This window comes from Limanda limanda, chromosome 8 (assembly GCF_963576545.1).
Source record: "Limanda limanda chromosome 8, fLimLim1.1, whole genome shotgun sequence".
Taxonomy (NCBI): domain Eukaryota; kingdom Metazoa; phylum Chordata; class Actinopteri; order Pleuronectiformes; family Pleuronectidae; genus Limanda; species Limanda limanda.
Window position 1 is genome coordinate 6,482,501 of NC_083643.1, and position 17,089 is coordinate 6,499,589.

A 17,089-nucleotide genomic window follows, 5' to 3' on the forward strand; every position below is an offset into this window, starting at 1 on the left:
TCTATCTATCTATCTATCTATCTATCTATCTATCTATCTATCTATCTATCTATCTATCTATCTATCTATCTATCTATCTATCTATCTATCTATCTATCTATCTATGTATCTATGTATCTATGTATCTATCTATCTATCTATCTATCTATCTATCTATCTATCTATCTATCTATCTATCTATCTATCTATCTATCTATCTATCAACCATGTTTTTATAAGCTTCTTCTGATGGTTCAAGTGTTTTAAGAGAGTTGATCTGAATTCGATAGCGATACAACTGTTCCCGGAGTGACTGTGATCTGCATTTTATAAAGAATTCCTCCTGGGGGCGATGAGCGTTGGAGCAGAATCACAGACGTGTGGAAACAAAGCCGAGTTCTGTGCAGAAGTTCAGTTAATAACTTGGTACGGCCTGGTGGTTGCCTGTTGGTCTGACCTGGCCACAGTGGAAGTGTCTCTGTCCCACAGTGACAGTGGGATGCTCTTAAGTGCCGCTGCCTCTTCTGGAGCATATGGCGCCTGGTTGACTACGTCAGTGAAGCTGCTGCTATGAGACCCTCTGTGGCTCATGTGAAAGTGTTAGAGAGCCCCAGCGCTTCTATCGTCTTTTCTTTTGGCTTGTCTCCACATCACATCATCTCCCTGTGTCTCTCTGTCTCTTTGTCCCTCTCTCTCTCTCTCTCTCTCTCCCTCTGTCCGTCCTATCAATCTATCCGGTCTCCTGTGCTGAGGGAGATTTGACAGATTCATTACAGGAACTGAGGGATTCTATTAGCAGGCAGCAGAATAGAACTGTTGTGCTGGGGACTTCAGGGGGACTGGAGATAGATGAGCGTTGAAAGAGGAGTGAGGACGCGGCGGGAGACGGAGGTGGAGGAGGCGAAAGGGTCAAGGGAAGAGGAGAAAGGCACATGAGGGGAGATTACTGGAAAAAGATATAGAGCCGGAGAAGTGGTTAAGGGAAGAAGAGAAATGGTGAAGATTCTAAGTGGACAGGGCAGAGAGTCAGATTAGAGCCGGTAGGAAAGACAGCGTAACACGATCCAGGCCGATATTATATCACTTTTAAAGATGCATCATGTAACCAAACATAATTTCCTCTTCTGTTAAGTTTGACAAGTTCCATTAATCAAAGCAAACTCTTTTATTCAGTCTATCCATGAGCATATGGGATTTCTGTCACAGTCACTGTAATTTGTGATTGACATTCATCAATGAACCTTCCACCATCTGTTCAATGTGTGAAGACAACGGCCCCAAATTTATAATTATTTTTAGAAACAGCCCACTAATAGCTGCACTTATCTTTTCGTTTTGTTCATGTAAATTGAGAGCTGGGTATTAAACCTTCAAACTTCTTGATAATGACTTAAAACACATCCCATGGAACTGATTATCAACAACTTTCAAGAACTGAAGAATTGGCATCAAAAGCTTTGTCATGGTTACTGTCACCATCACTTCCTCACTGAAGTTGCTGAAGTTCTTTTTGCAGCTGCTTGTGTTTCGATCATATTTGACTTTCAAAAGACTTTGAATCTTTTGCTAAACAAGTTTGCATAAAAGTTATAAATAAATTTGGAAATCTACATTGTTGTGTTTTGTGTTTTGTCTTTGAAGAACTGTATCGGCTACAGGACTTGCTTGTGTTTCGTGCAGACATTTCACCTCTAATCTTAAAGTCCTGTTCTGTGACTAGTGGAAGGTTTCAGATGTTAAACCTCTGGGGATCATTACCTATTTTAACAGTAGAAATGTTAAACATGCAGGTCGTAGCTGCTGTATTGAGTTTGCAGTCATGCATATCGGCTCTGTGAGCTTGTTCTCATGCAGCAGGACTTCACATTTAAATTACCCCTGTGGAAATTTGCCCTTAGCGCCAAAAGCTGACGAATCTCATTGTCTGTCGAAGTTGACATTGGCGTATTTGACGTGTCTTTGTCATCCTGAGAGTATTGTATTTTTTGTTTTTGTAATGTCATCAAGGGGCCAACTCAATATCTTGCTGGATTCTCGCATTGGACTCAGTTTTTACTTTGGGGGCTGATCGAAAAAAATAGGATTCAGCTCCAGAGAATATCAGGACCAACTGCTGCCGACATTTGCATTCTCACATTCACCAGATAACCTCAGGAGAGTGTTTGGAGTTCAGTGCATGTCTGAAAGCAGCTTTTTTTTAATAAAACATTTGATGTTCAAACAACATTTACTACAAATCCATCTTGTTGATGATGAGATATCTCACTGGGTCAAAGCTTTGCCCTCCTGATGGAAGTACAGCGAAAGTCAGGTGATTGACAAACTTATTAGAATTCAACCCCTGAAGATTTTTTGTTTATGATTCTTTAGTTACATTAGATATGGAGATAGATTAGATGAATTTCCCTTCATGCTCCCGCAGGCAACTCCTCTATTACCTACAAGTTACCGACATGGAAGCGAATCCAAGCATGAAAATCCCAGCACTCCAACCTTTAACTTGCTGTGTCAAAGCCAGCGTGCATGTGGTTGCAACGTGGGCAGAATGCTGATACCCGCTTGACCCCTGCCTCACCTCCTCTGCTGCACGCTCAGTCATCAGCGGGGAAAATTCGCTTCTTCCCCACGGCGATCTGCTCAATGATTGTATGACAACCCACAGACTGTATGTAGACTATCAACAGGATATCGATCCACCACTTACAATCTTCAATACATATCCACTCTGCACTGGAGAGGCTGAGAGTGAGAGAAGGAGACAGAGAGCCATGTCAAACAGAAAGGGGGCGTCAATGGAACGTGTATAGAAATATATATATATATCATCTTCTAGCTATGTCAGGGGTCTCCAACGTTTTTCAGGCCAAGGACCCCCAAACTGGTGGAGAGATGGAGCAGGGACCCCCTACTATATATATTGTATAAAATTGTGTTTTATATTACACTGGGCCTAGTGCCATGTATAAACATAGCTACCCTGTTATTGTGTATTCAATACTAAGCTATTCAAATATTACACGGGTTCATATATTCATGTTTTTATTTTAAACATGCGTGTAGAAGAGACAGTGAATCCTCAAGCTATCTGTGGAAGGCACACATACTCCCACATTAGTGAGATGTAGGACCAGTTATCTAACCTTGGACGGATGGATGTTGTCAGGCAGATGTTCAGATCAGCCTCTCAATATGTTTGATCTATCTATCTATCTATCTATCTATCTATCTATCTATCTATCTATCTATCTATCTATCTATCTATCTATCTATCTATCTATCTATCTATCTATCTATCTATCTATCTATCTATCTATCTATCATCTTTCTTTCTTTCTATCTATCTATCTATCTATCTATCTATCTATCTATCTATCTATCTATCTATCTATCTATCTATCTATCTATCTATCTATCTATCTATCTATCTATCTATCTATCTATCTATCTATCTATCTATCTATCTATCTATCTATCTATCTATCTATCTATCTATCTATCTATCTATCTATCTATCTATCTATCTATCTATCTATCTATCCCTCTATCTATCTATCTTTCTATCTATCTATCTATCTATCTATCTATCTATCTATCTATCTATCTATCTATCCATCTATCCATCTATCCATCTTAAAAATTTAACAAATTGTCTAATAAACCAAAGATTTTGCGACCCCCCCTGCAGTACCTCCGCGGACCCCTAGGGGACCCCCTGTTGAAGACCTCTGAGCTATGTCATTATGCCTGACAATCAAAATCTACCGCGTCAACTATAAACCTATAGTTTTCACTTTCTCAACAATATTCCCCAAGTAACCGTACATGTAGTGTAACTGAAACTAAGCTAAATATTACTGAACCTCCTTTGTCAATGACTGGTCCTACGGCAGTTTCAAGGGTCACGAGTTTAAGAATTGACCTTGTGCCGAAGTTTGGAAAAGGGAAATGCACTCTCGGTAAATGTTTTTGCGTGGTTAGCAACAGATTGACTGTTACTCCTGGTTAACAGCGTGAGGGGGGGGTCAGCCGGAGCACCCCCCTGCAGGCGGCAGCAGATGGTGAACAGTGGAGCGAACATACGTAGAAAACACCGGAGCAGGAAGGGAAGACATAAAGTCACCGATATAACAGAGGAGAGGAGAGGGAGGAGGATCAGAGGTTGGAAAACATAGTGAACTAATGATAATGTTGATGTCAAGGTCGGGGTCAACCCAGCTGGAGGATTTGCAGCAGTGAGTCTGGAGTCTGGAGGTATCACACTGTTGCCATAGCAATCAGCTGCACTTGCAGGAGAGGCCACAGTTGTGTGCACGTCCACAAAGAGGTGTGCGCACGGTTTGGTTTGTTTCTGGTCCAGAGAAAAACAAGAAATACAAAACAATAAACAAATATTTTCTTCTTTATGTAAAATTAATCACTAGTTTACTCTCAAAGTCCGTATCTCTGCTGCAGCTAAACACAACCTACTGATAAATTACGTTGAACAATCGAACAATTGATTCACGGGGCTCAATTACCTCAACACGTCTTTAAACCCTGTGTTCTTCGCACAGCAGCTTATTCACTGCTTTCAAATCACCTTTGCTGTAAGACTGTGGATACCTGACCCAGGTGAGCTGGTTTCAGAGAAATACAGATCTCCTGTCGGGTTCGGTTAGTTTTTTCAGGATTCGTTATTGTTTGGGTCCAGTCTGACTTGTTAGCAACAGGCTGCTTCACCACCAGGCAGCACACACAAGTGGTTATTTATTTTTTCTTTAAAGCATTATTTCGTTACAAATGTGCAGTGAACCGAAAAGCCAATACCAAACTGTTTTCGGTACAACTACATGAACAGTTACACCTCTACTGTGCATGCACATGTGTAAATCTGTTTATTTACATGCGCCGGTGCTCACACTCCTCTCTACATCTGTGGTCCTGCACATCGTCCCTCCTGCTCCCCTCATGTGATCCTGCTTTTAAGTGAATGGCCGTAAAGCCACAGCTGAGTTTCGCCCGGGCAGCGACACTTGGCCGCCCGGCGGAGCGGCGCAATATTGTTTGAGCAGATATTGTTCCTACCTGAGCAGAGGGCTGTTTGTGTAAACTCTCATCAGGATCTTCTGCTCTCTGATTCCCCGTCGGGACGCCAGCTGTTCCCACATCTTATCCCCTTCTCCATCCCTCACATTAAATGATGGAGGATCTATGTGTGTGTGTGTGTGTGTGTGCGTGTGTGTGTGCGTGTGTGTGTGTGTGTGTGTGTGTGTGTGTGTGGTTGGGTGTGTGGGTGGGTGGGTGGTTTAAAGTCGTGTGCTCATTCTGGTTTTTAATGTCTTTGTCCTGTACCTGCAGTACCTCGCTGGCTTGCCCCTGTGTATCCAAGGCAGTGTGTGTGTGTAAGTGAGTGTAAGTGTGTGAATGTGAGCGTGGACGTGTGTGTGTGTGTGTCTCTGTGTGTGTCTGTGTGTGTGTGTGTGGTTTAATGTTTTCTCCTGCTCCTCATTTAAATGTTAAACCGCCTCCTGGTGGGAGCCATTTGTCATTGGAAGGCATGAATACATTATCAAAGCCCCAGTCGTCTGAAACATGGCGGCGCACACATATCAACACACATATCCCCACACACACACACATACGCACACACATCTACACACACAGTCCTCGATCTCTGCCGCCACAGAAACTGATATTAAAAACTCTTAAGTTATGCACAGAAGAACTGAGCCGTGTTTGCTTTGAAACACGTGGACGTGAAGAGTGGAGACCTCCATTTAGACGGTGGGTCTGTCTATCTGTATCACAGCGAGACAAACCCCCCCCCCACAGTCAAAGGGAGCTTTGTTAATTACAGGAATATTAAGTATTACACACATACACACAGTCAGACTGAGCAGTGTGATAATTCCCAGCATCCACCACCACAGTCAGATTGTATCCCCTCTGGTTTGAATCAGAAAGCAGGAGACAGGGTTTGCTGAATTTTAATGGGATATGAGACCAACTATTTAGTGCTCAGACGGATGTAAAATGTTATGAAACGTTGTGTGCGTGTGTGTGTGTGTGTGTGCGTATCTGTAAACCTCACTTTGAGTGCATGTATTTTTTTTAATGGTTTTAAGGGCAAATTTGAGCTCAAAAACATATTTTGAGTCAGTTTTGAGGTCAGTGTCTTTCTGGAGGAGCCGGGGTATGAATCGAAACTACTGACCTTTTAGTCAGTGGACGACCCGCTCTACCCCCTGACCCACAGTCGCCCCACAGCTGTGTGTGTGTCATCCTTCCTTCTCTCCGTCCGTCCTGTTCTTGTGAACATATCTCAAATGAAAAACCAGTAACAGTTTGAGAGACTTTCTTTGAATTCGGCAATAAAGTTCAGTTAGACTCAAGAATAAAATGAATATAATTTGGTCTTCGAAGGGCAAGGTCACTGTGACCTTACAAAACATGGCCTCTTGAACATGATAACAGTCTACATTCAGGCAATCTTTTTAAATCTTGACCAGTAGTCACTTGGACTCATAGATTAAACAATATGTTTTCAAAGATATAGGTCACGCTAAACTCATATAAGTTTTTACTCATATAAAAACGTATGTCGACTGCAACTGTAGGCTACTGGTTATCAGAGGCATAAAACAACAGAACGCTTCTATTACATCTTAAAGTCTACATTCATGCAATCAATTTCAAACAGTGGTCACTCAAAGATTAACCAATAAGATTTCAGTGATCAATGATACGCTAAACTTATATGAGTCTGGACATGTATATGGACTGGAACTGTACTAGTTGTCAGAGGCATAAAACCACATAACAGTAATTATATTTTATTGCAAAAAGTAAAGTTAAACTTAAAGAGTAAGAGCTGCATTTAGTTCTGATGGTTAAGAACTGGGTCAGATAGGAAATGCACTGTATGCCAACGAGTATCCCCACTAAGATGGAAGTGCATGGTGTGTATGTGTGTGTGTGTGTGTGTGTCTTTCCACCTTTGTCTTTCCCTACACGTGTCTTCATCTTCTGGTGTGATGTCTGCCTCCGTGCTGCCTCATTGCCGCACTAAGTGCAGAGAACCAGTGTGGTGCTTGTTGCCGTAATGGGCTGAGTAATTTCCCTGTTCCAGGCCACGCACACGCCCAGATCCACAGGCTGCACCGCTGAGTGTCTGTCATGTCAGCAGCACGCCGCCCGACAGCCCGGAAGGCTAAATGCAGATAGATAGACTCCGTGTTGCGTCTTTAGCACGCTGTGATCTCGCCGCCTCCAACTACAGCCGGGAAATAATAAAGTGAGAGTGTTTCGGCCGAGTGCAGTGATGTCCTCAGGCGATGAGCGGAGTGCGGGAGAAGTTATTGTGAAGACGAACGTTAGTATTCACGCAGTCTTTTACTTCTCCCACTTCTCAATGTGTAATGAAACTCTACTAAACTCTGATTCAGTTATTGATGAGATAAAGTTTGATTAATAGACATTTTTGGGGACTGAGCTGTTAGCAGATGAAAGCATTTTGAATGCAAGGGATCAGCTGTGTCTGTCTGCCGCCGCCGCCGTCTTCCAAAAGAATCCATTACACCGGAGCCAAGAGAGTAGGAGCTGAAGTGTAGGATGTGTCTAATAGAAAAGGTAAATATAGTACCCGGAGGCTGAGTGTCAAGCAAACAAAAAGAACATCAACAAAATGGCAGGATCAGGAAATACGGTGGATTTTAAAGGAAACAAAACGGGTCTGGAGGCTTTGTGAAGAAGCGTTTTGACCAAACAGGATTTATTTGAATTCAGGAAGTGTTTGTTTACCCTCGTGTCGTCTTAAGGTTGCTTTCACTCAATCTATACATCTCTCTCTCTCTCTCTTTCTCGTCAATCCCTTGATGGAGGCAGCCCGACAGGGGAGCAGGTTAACCACCTTGCTGAGATGTGTTCTTGCCCGGCCCAATCAATGATGACCCCCGTGCGGCAGTGTAGGCGCAGGGGGGGAGGGGGGGTTTAGGGCTGGGAATCAAGACATCTTGACCCAGGATAATGGCAGTGTAATGGGATATGCTCTGGAAAGCGCAGAGGATCCGAGCTGGATGCCATCTCACCTCCTGTTGCCTCTCCCTGTCTTGCCATGCTGCCTCATTAACCCCAAACACACACTGTGTCGTCCTCACTCCAGCTCCTCAGCGCCACCTCCGCCTGTCTCTCTCGTTCGTTTCTCTCCGACTTCTCCTGTCTCTCATTTTCTCGGCTTGTCGAGGATCCTCTCGATGAAGTCGCCACCTCGTGAAGGAAGCTCGTGGTATGTCTGTGATTAGAGAATACCTGTGTGTTGCTTGCTGGGGAAGAAGCATCTCTCTTTTCTCTGTTGTCGGCCATTACCGGGAGCTGCCTCTCGTCCTTGAATACTGATTCATCTCCGGATCAGAAGTTGTCTCCGCGCCTGGCACGCGAAAATAAACACGTCTCTGCCAGCTCAGCAAGAGCGCCCCAGTCTGAGGGCACTGGTACCAGACTAAAAAACACTAGTCTGGAAAGTGGCTGCATTAGATATGATTAATATTTCCAAAGTGTCAGCACCCGGCGCATTTCTATCAGGATTTTCCAACCAAGGGCTTCCCGAGCTGCTCTGGGTGTAGATTTAATGACAGAGATCCATATGAAATGAGATTAGTGAGAAGGGGAGATGCCGAGGGATGGATAATGAAAGATGAAGTCGGATGATGGAATCGGGGAAAGCACGGCTGATGCTGGATGTCTTTCACTTCATCAAGAAAAGTACGTCATTAGAACAACAAAACTGTCAGAGGCTTCGTTTTCTGATGAAGAATTGGAAGCCGCCATCTGTTTACGTCAGTGTGTGTGTGTGTGTGTGTGTGTGTGTGTGTGTGTGTGTGTGTGTTTATCCGTCTAGGCTGTGAGTTAATGGTGGTGGAGTGAGGTGTGCAGGGATTGGAGGAGGTTTTAACTACACAGCCTCACGGTTTATAAGTTGCCGTAAGGGCCACCCCAATTAACACCTTCTGCATTTGAATCAGCAGGAACTGCTAAGTTACATCTGTGAAATATCCCCCAAGTACAAGCAAAAAAAGTATGTAATCAGAGCTGCAGGGTAGTGTTTAATTTGGCAGTTTCAATACACTCAGTGGAGTAGTTTGACAATTCAAGAGATATAGTTGTGTTTTCTATGCCAAGACTCTAATACCTGTCTGTTAAACATTTAACAACAGAAAGCAGTTGATTCGATAGCGTTAAATAAGGAGTGTTAACTGAAAAACTGCTCATTTGCATCTGTCTGGTTAGAAAAGAAGGAGTCAACCTACTAGGGGTGTCACGATACCAAAAATTCAGTAGTCGGTGCCAATACCAGTAAAATAACACGATTCTCGATGCCAATTTCGACACCACGGTAAAAAAAAAGTGCATTATTTGGATGTTGTTAATGTCATATACGGTAATTCAATGTGCTTGCGCTGCGCATATACTGAGGGTTATACGGTAGTTGCGGTCGCATGGGAGTGACGCTTTGTTGTGAGACACGTTATGCAATAAATGATACATCTGCCTCACGCCGGGTTTACACCGGACGCTGAAGCGACGCCAAAGCGACTCGTAAGCGCAGCACCAAGCCTTAAATAACAGCTGGCTCCCATCCACTCCCATGCGCCGCTTCAGCTTCCGGTGTAAACAACCATGTGCCGGCGCGCTAAGGATTAGCGCGGAGCGGCGGCGTTGCTTCCGTGTCCGGTGTAAACCCGGCGTCAAACACAAAATACTTCCATACACGACTCTGCCTTTTTAATAAACAAGTCGAGGTGGGGCGAACGCTGCAGCCGCAGTTGCCGTCTTGGTTTTCAGAATGTAAACGTCGACTGGCGCAGCACCGATGCTAATGCTAAGTTGCTAACAGCTGCTGGCATCGAAGCTGACGGTGCCTACGGTACTTCCAAAACTTGGGCATCGGCATCGTTTTGTTATGTTAGTATCGAAAGGTATCGTAGGTATCGGTTCTCGTGACATCCCTACAACCTACACGCTGGTGCTGGTGAACCAGGAAATAGAAACTGAATTCCTAAGCTATGGGGATTCCTGACTTCTGCTTTAGCAAGTCAACGTTTTAGATCATTCTTAAAAAGTGTCAATATATACAATTTGGGTTTGTATGAAATTGTAAACAGACGTTGATGGAAACTAACTTATCCTCCATCTTCAACATGAGATTTACATTTGTTATTTTAGTGGTCATTTTGTCATTTCGTCAAATAAGCATCATTCATTTTTAGAGCAAGTCCAAATTATGTTTTCTAGCTTCAACATCGGGGTTTTCTTTTGCCCCTGATTGGTCTGGTTGACTTCTTCTGATTGGATGCTCAGTGGACAATGTCTAGATTGGAGGAAATGTGCACCAACACATCGATGGTGGTATTCACCAAATGATTCTGCAGCTGCAAAACAGGATTTCATATCCACAACCTTACAAATGTTCAGATTCAGAAGTGTGAATGCAGATTTGTTAATGCACATAGCCACAGCATGCCTTGCTGACATCATTCCAAAAGCTCAACATATTATCAATATAATAATAATATATGATTACCACAGAGCTGTTAAAGTTGACTGACGGCTCGTCCAGCTGCGGTTGTCGCAAATCACGAGAGGAGGAAATGCTTTGTCTCGTTTCCATAAGAAAATTGTTTTTTCTTCAATTGCTGCTCCAGCGATGAGGCTGAGCCGAGTGTCACTCGTGTTGTGTCCTCGTGACTCGTGACAGTGTGACAGTGAGTCAGCGTGCACGCCACCAAGACCCTGAAGCCGAGGCAGCGAAACGCGAGTCGGCCATCATTCATTTTATTATTTTCACCCACGATTTTCCCGCTGTCACACGTTAAAAAACGCCTCCTGTGAAAACGACTTGCAGACACTCTGGCAGAGGGTTGAGGGAAAGTGGACTTCATCGGGGGAGTGAGGTTCAGCTGTTCAGGTCGGGGGAGAACAGGTGTGTGTGTCGGGCCTATAATCACTTTTGAATGTGTAACTAATTTTGGATGGTTGCTGTTTGTACAGTAGTTTGAAAGCACTCCACAAATTAAAAAATGCAAAACCCGTCCAAATAAAACTTATAATAATTTGGGCTTGGCTCTGTCTAGTTGAAGAAACTAGATCAGAGGTCTTCAACAGAGGGTCCGCGACCCCTAGGGGGTCCGCGGAGGTACTGCAGGGGGGTCTGGAAATCTTTGGTTGATTAGGTAATTTTTAAAATTTTAAAATTTTTAAAAAATTTTCCCCCACAAATTTAAATGTAAATACACATTAACATGGCCACCCTTGCACATGTTTAAATTAAAAACATGAATATATGAACCCGTGTAATATTTGAATAGGTTAGTATTGAATGCACAATAACAAGGTAGCTATTTTTATACATGGCACTGGGTCCTTGGCCTGAAAAACGTTGAAGACCCCTGATCTAGATAATTATAAACGTTTCACTTGGACGTGTAAACACTTTTTATTTGTGATCTGGCGGCGAATCACGGTTAAAAAATCCTTCAGCTAAGTTTTTCTGGGGAAAAACCAAAACACGAGATCTCTCAGGTGAGGGAGGTTCAGTGTTTAATTAGCAGGAACGCAGCTCGCAGTGCAAGCCGACGTGAAGTCCTATCAACACACCGTCCTCCTCCACTCGCTGGGTGGAGCAGCCCGCCACTGATAACACAAACTCTATTCTGAAAGTCATTTGCCAGACTAGCAGCGCCGCACCTGTCTCCTCTCCCCGAAGTCATCTCTCTTAATGACTCGCGCCTGCTGTAATTGGCTCTGGCACGGTTTCATTTACAGTTCTGATCAGCCAATCAGATTAGCGGGTCGCATGTGATTTGTGTTTGCTAAAGCCCCCCCCCCCCTTCCACCTGAAGGATGCTGATGAGTGATGGGGACCGAATGAAGTGGGTTATCTGAAGAGAGGTTTTTAACAAGGTCTGGGACTCAGGTCCGGTGTCAAGGTGGATAGTGAAACAGTGAGAGCTCAGTGGAATAAGTATTGAATCTACTCAATCACCAGAGCGTGAGGGAATTGAGGCAGAGTAAGTCTAGTGTCTGTAATGTACAGCCTGTCATTCATCCTAAGTGCTTGAGGGTTTCAAACCCCACATGAAAGATATCTGAGAACAATCCGAACAGACGTCTGACTGTGATTAATCAAAGTTTGAACAGGTTTCAAATCCCGAGGAAGGTTTTTTTCTGTGTGGACTTTGCATGTTCTCCCTGTGTTTGAAGTCAAAGACATGCAGATCGGAGATTGGAGGCGAACTTCAGTTGTGAATGGTTGTTTGTCTCGATTTTTTTTTGTCCTGCGATACACTGGGAACCTCTCCAGGGTGGTCTCCCACCCACTGCAAGGTGGGATCCCCCTGAGACCCTCACAGGAGAAGTGGAAGAGATAATGGATGGATGAAAGCTGCAAAAGCTCCAATGCTGCAGAAGTCAGGAAAACATGTAAATTCACTGAGGCTTTTCTGCTGCACTTTTTAAAACGAACTTATTTAACTTACACCGTGTCTTTGTTTTTCATTAGCTTGATATGAAACACTTACTCTGCATGTGTGCAAGTGTTAAGAGCTCTGTTATGTTCCCTATGGAGTTTCATAGTCTGTATGTCGGTCTTTCACTTCCTTGAAACAGAATTATTAACTGACGACAATACAACTATGACGTTTAGCTCAAAGGATAAAAGAAGCATCCCAGTGTGATCACACGCAGGCCTGAAAATAATGTGCACGCCTTGTTTTGTGAATGGGTTTGAACGGAGGCGTATAACAGATTTAAGAAATATTACAAGCGATGAAGTGAAATGGGGAAAAATTGCAGTCGAGTACATTGCAGACGTCCCTGTCAGAAAACAGCAGATTGCTCGCTGACCCAAGTGAAGGAGTGTTAGCATCTTGGGGTCTTGTCCCCGATCGAGGGAAAGATGGAGCAACAGATCGGTGCTGCACCAGCAGTATAATGTCAGCGTCGTACCGGAGCATTGAGCCACAAGGCAAAACTTTCCATCAGCCACCTATCGTCATGAGCTCCGGGGAAGCGACCCAAAGAATGAGAATGTGGATATTAGCGGACAAAATGGGTTCGCTCCCCAGGGTGGCTGGACTCCACCGTAGAATTGAGATGAGGAGTGCAGACACGCGGAAGGAAGCTCCGAGTGGAGCCGCTACTCCTCCAGGTCAGAGGGGTCAGGTCAGGTGGCTCGGGCATCTTTCCTCCTGGGTGCCGTCACCTGGAGTTGTTCTGATCCTGCCCGACTGGGACGAGACCCCAGGTTAGACCCAGACCTCGCTGGAGGGATAAAATTTCCCAATCCGGCCTTGGAAAGCCCTCGGATCCCCCACAAGGATCTGGAAGCTGTCAAGGGGGACGCCTGGAACCCCCAAAGCCTCCTGTCACTGCACCCCCGACCTCGGATAAGCGTAAGACAGAAAATGGATGAACTGAGGTATTTCTTGTTTCCCTGGGAGACCCAGTGCAGTGGCAGGTAATAGATTTAGCTAGATTTAGGACTGGATTTTTCCAGCATGGCAGACACTTCATAATAATCATATAAATTTACAAAATCACTTTGCTTCAAAGCTCCTTTTCTTCCTGCTCCCGTCTCCTCCCCCTCTCTCTCTCATTTCAGACTTTGCCTTCATTTATCTTTTCTCATTCTCCTCTATTACCTTGCTGAAGTCCACTTGTGAATTTGTCTTTCTGTCGGTTTAGCCGCCGCATGATGTATTGTGACATTTTCCACCGAGCCATTACTCACGGGCGAGCCACCCCCCCCCGCTCCTGGCTTCCTCCGGTCCCCTGCTTGTGGTTAATTAATTTCCTTCATCATCTACTTTTTTATGTGGCTCAGGAAAATAATCATAGTAATAACAATGCAGAATATTTTTGCCAAGGGCATCGTCCACTGGGTTGTTTGTACCTAAGCTGTCCTGGCATTTAATGATTATTCTAATGAGAAAAAGAAATGTAGCCCGATAAGAATAGTCATGTTTCAGCTTTGTCCTTGGTGACTCTACAAGTGAGCTTCCTTTCATTCCACTGGATTCACTGGTGGCCGGAGCGAGACTCATTTCACAGTGACACAATCCAGCTCATAGGGAGACAGGGAAGCAACATTAAACCAAGTGTTCTATTTCAAGATGAGTAATTCATTTCAAAGGAGTAAAGTGAAATTGTGTAAAAAATAAATAATGAAGATGAACTAAAACAGGGGGAAAAGGGTAATTTGATGCTATTTAAATCAAAGAAGTGATCTTCATGTCTTTGGAATGTGGGAGGAAGCTGATGTACCAGGAAAAAAATCCACTTAGACAAGAGGAGAGCATGCATACTTCTACAAGAAAGACTCTGAACAAATCAGGATTCAAACCCTGAACCTTCTGGTTGTGTGGAGACAGTTCTATATGTGATCAGCCTTTATTACCTGGATAGTTTCAAAGCTTTCATTATAAAATTGACAATCATAAATCTTGCAAAAAAGGCACACTGGCAAACTGAGAGTGGTGGTCCCTGGAACCTGGATTAGTTTCCGTTGATTGGAGAGCCGATCGTAAGCAGGCGTACGATTGGTCCAAAGCTTTAGCAGCTGGAGCCAATCCTGCACTTGAGTTCCCACATCAACGCTCCGAAGAAAATATCCACTAAAAGTTAGCCAGTAACTATGGCTGCAACACACAGTATAAGAAGGTTGTCAAATGTAAAACTCAAAAAATGAAAAATGAACCGGCTGGACGTTTGTTGAAATTCGACTGTGTCCTGCTCTTACTTGACTCACATCAAACTTCACAGCTGCAACGCTTTCGGCCCCGAGAGGCGAGACCGAGCACAAACCGATCCTGGATTTTATTCTCACCGTAACGTGCGCTGGCAGAAACCTTCACACTGCAAACTGCTGCTGGTCACAACCCGGGACTCTCGTTCCAGTCGGGGAGAGAAACTCACACGGCAGAAAGAAAATATGAAGTGATAACAACAGAAAGTGACAAGCGGACAGAAGGGGAAGTATTAGCCTGAAGCCAGAGTTTTGGGAGTACAGGTGTGTTCTGGTGGTGGTGGTGGTGGGGGGGGGGCTGGGCAGATACAGAGATATGAAGAGAAAGCCGGTGAAGCTGTGGATTAGCACCGACAGCCCCGGGAGTCAATCAGTCAGCCGGCTCCTCTCATCTCTGGGCAGCCAGCAGAATAACAGGCCTGGGGGGGGGGGGGGGGGTAGAGGATGCAGTAGAGGATGGAGATGAAGCAGGAGGGCGACGCCTGGAGGTTGGAGGTGATGAATCAGTCATGTTGAATATCCACATCTTGCATGAAACTACTTTAATTGTGGTCAAATTTGACAATGATCTGTATCTACATGTGTTTCTGTTTCCCCAAAGACAAAATGCAAATAGCCACTTAAAAATTAAATTTAATATTTCCTGTCATTCCGGCAACTGATTTTTCCAAAAATTTTCTGAATTGATTTCTTGATGAAATGCAGTTCTGACTGAAATGTGCGAAAAAAATACCAAAAAAAGACTTGATCCAAAAAGATTTGTATTTATCACCATCTGCAACAATTAATGTTTAAATTAGCATGTGACTTTAACTTGTAGGAATTCAATTTTATACTTTTTACTTTACATGAACAATTATTCAGTCATTCCCCACATTTGTGAGCCTATCTCGGGGCAGATACTTGATTCTAAAGCCTGTAGATTGTCTGCAGGATGGAGACATGACCTGCGGTTGAAATCCAGACTTATCTGAAAACGACTTGTGTTTCAGTGTATGTTGTTGTTGTGTGAGTGTAGCTCCGCTTGACTTGCTTCTGCTTCTTTTAATAACAAAGAGCGACTTTGATGGAGACAATCAAACCTCGTCTCACTCGTTAATCAGTGTAATTCCTCCTCCGAAGCCAATTCATCAGGATCAATCCCCACTTGAGCAAAGTCAATTTTAGCTTTAGCCTGTTAATGTATCATTAATGAGCTCATTTATTTAAAAATAGAAAGAAGAAAATAAAAAGAACAGTTCATTTAATAACACAAAAAGTTATTTAGCTTAAGAAAGTTCTGCAACTCTGTGAGTGACTTAATTGTTGCAGCCTAATTAAAATGAATGGGAGCCGTGTGGACAGAGCTGCTGAGCGAGATAGTGAAGGGATTTCCATCTTTGTTCATGTCAGTTTAACCTGTTAGCAAGATGCAAAATGTCAGAGCCTCAGAGGTGATTGGAAAACTTCCTGTTGGACAGAACCTAATTTAACTCACAGGCACATTGACATTATGTTTTACATTACATTCTAAAGCCCAGGGTCAACGTCTGCTGAGGTGAGATAGACTAATAAAGACAGGGAGGCATGCATTGTGAAGGGAGATGTCGCTTGGAGTAAATTTACAGTATATGAACATATTGCTGCAAACTTTAATAACCACGAGCCGGTGACGTTATGTTTGTCCATCTGTCCCATTCTTGACTGACCTCATTCCGTTTCTATTGAATTCCTTTAAAATCTTTATATTAAAAAAGTCTGGACTGACATGAATGTAAACTGCAGCTTGACTGGTTGGCAAAGGCATTTGACTGCAAGGTGGTAAGATGAATCTTTTCCATTCATTATTGTGGTAAATTCAGCTAAATAGATCCCTGTAACCTGGGTATGAACCAGAATCACATGTTTAAGCATGCAGCCCTCATCTTAAGATTCTCAGTAATTCCTCCTTGTATTTTTAGTTAGTTCTCTCCTCTAGGGAATGATCTCTGACCTGTTAATGGATGAGTATAGAACATGGGACATCATCATTAGAGATGAGGCATGCCTTTATGAATACACTATTTCATTTACATTATATGCTTAGACACATGCAGTTATGTCCTGTTGAACCACGAGATTTGGGACGTTGTTTTGCCTTGGGTCGCAACCTCTCTATATAATGTGGGCTTGACTCCTGCAAAGTCAGGCTTCCATTATTGGCGTGTGGAGGTCTCCGGACTTCTAGATCTGTGAACTTCTTTGTGATAAAACTTTTACTGTACAAGCAAGTTCTGGGTCCATGGAGAATTCTTCCTTCAACATCATCTTCAACATCATCGACCTCTCGGAGTCTTGAAATTATCTCATAGG

General features: G+C 43.5%; 1 protein-coding gene across 1 annotated transcript in view; it reads left to right on the plus strand.

The window, feature by feature from the left end:
* The window catches only part of cdh13 (cadherin 13, H-cadherin (heart)), a 291,804-nt gene that overhangs the window by 268,345 nt on the left and 6,370 nt on the right, over window positions 1–17,089 (plus strand). The gene's annotated exons all lie outside the window — the stretch shown is intronic.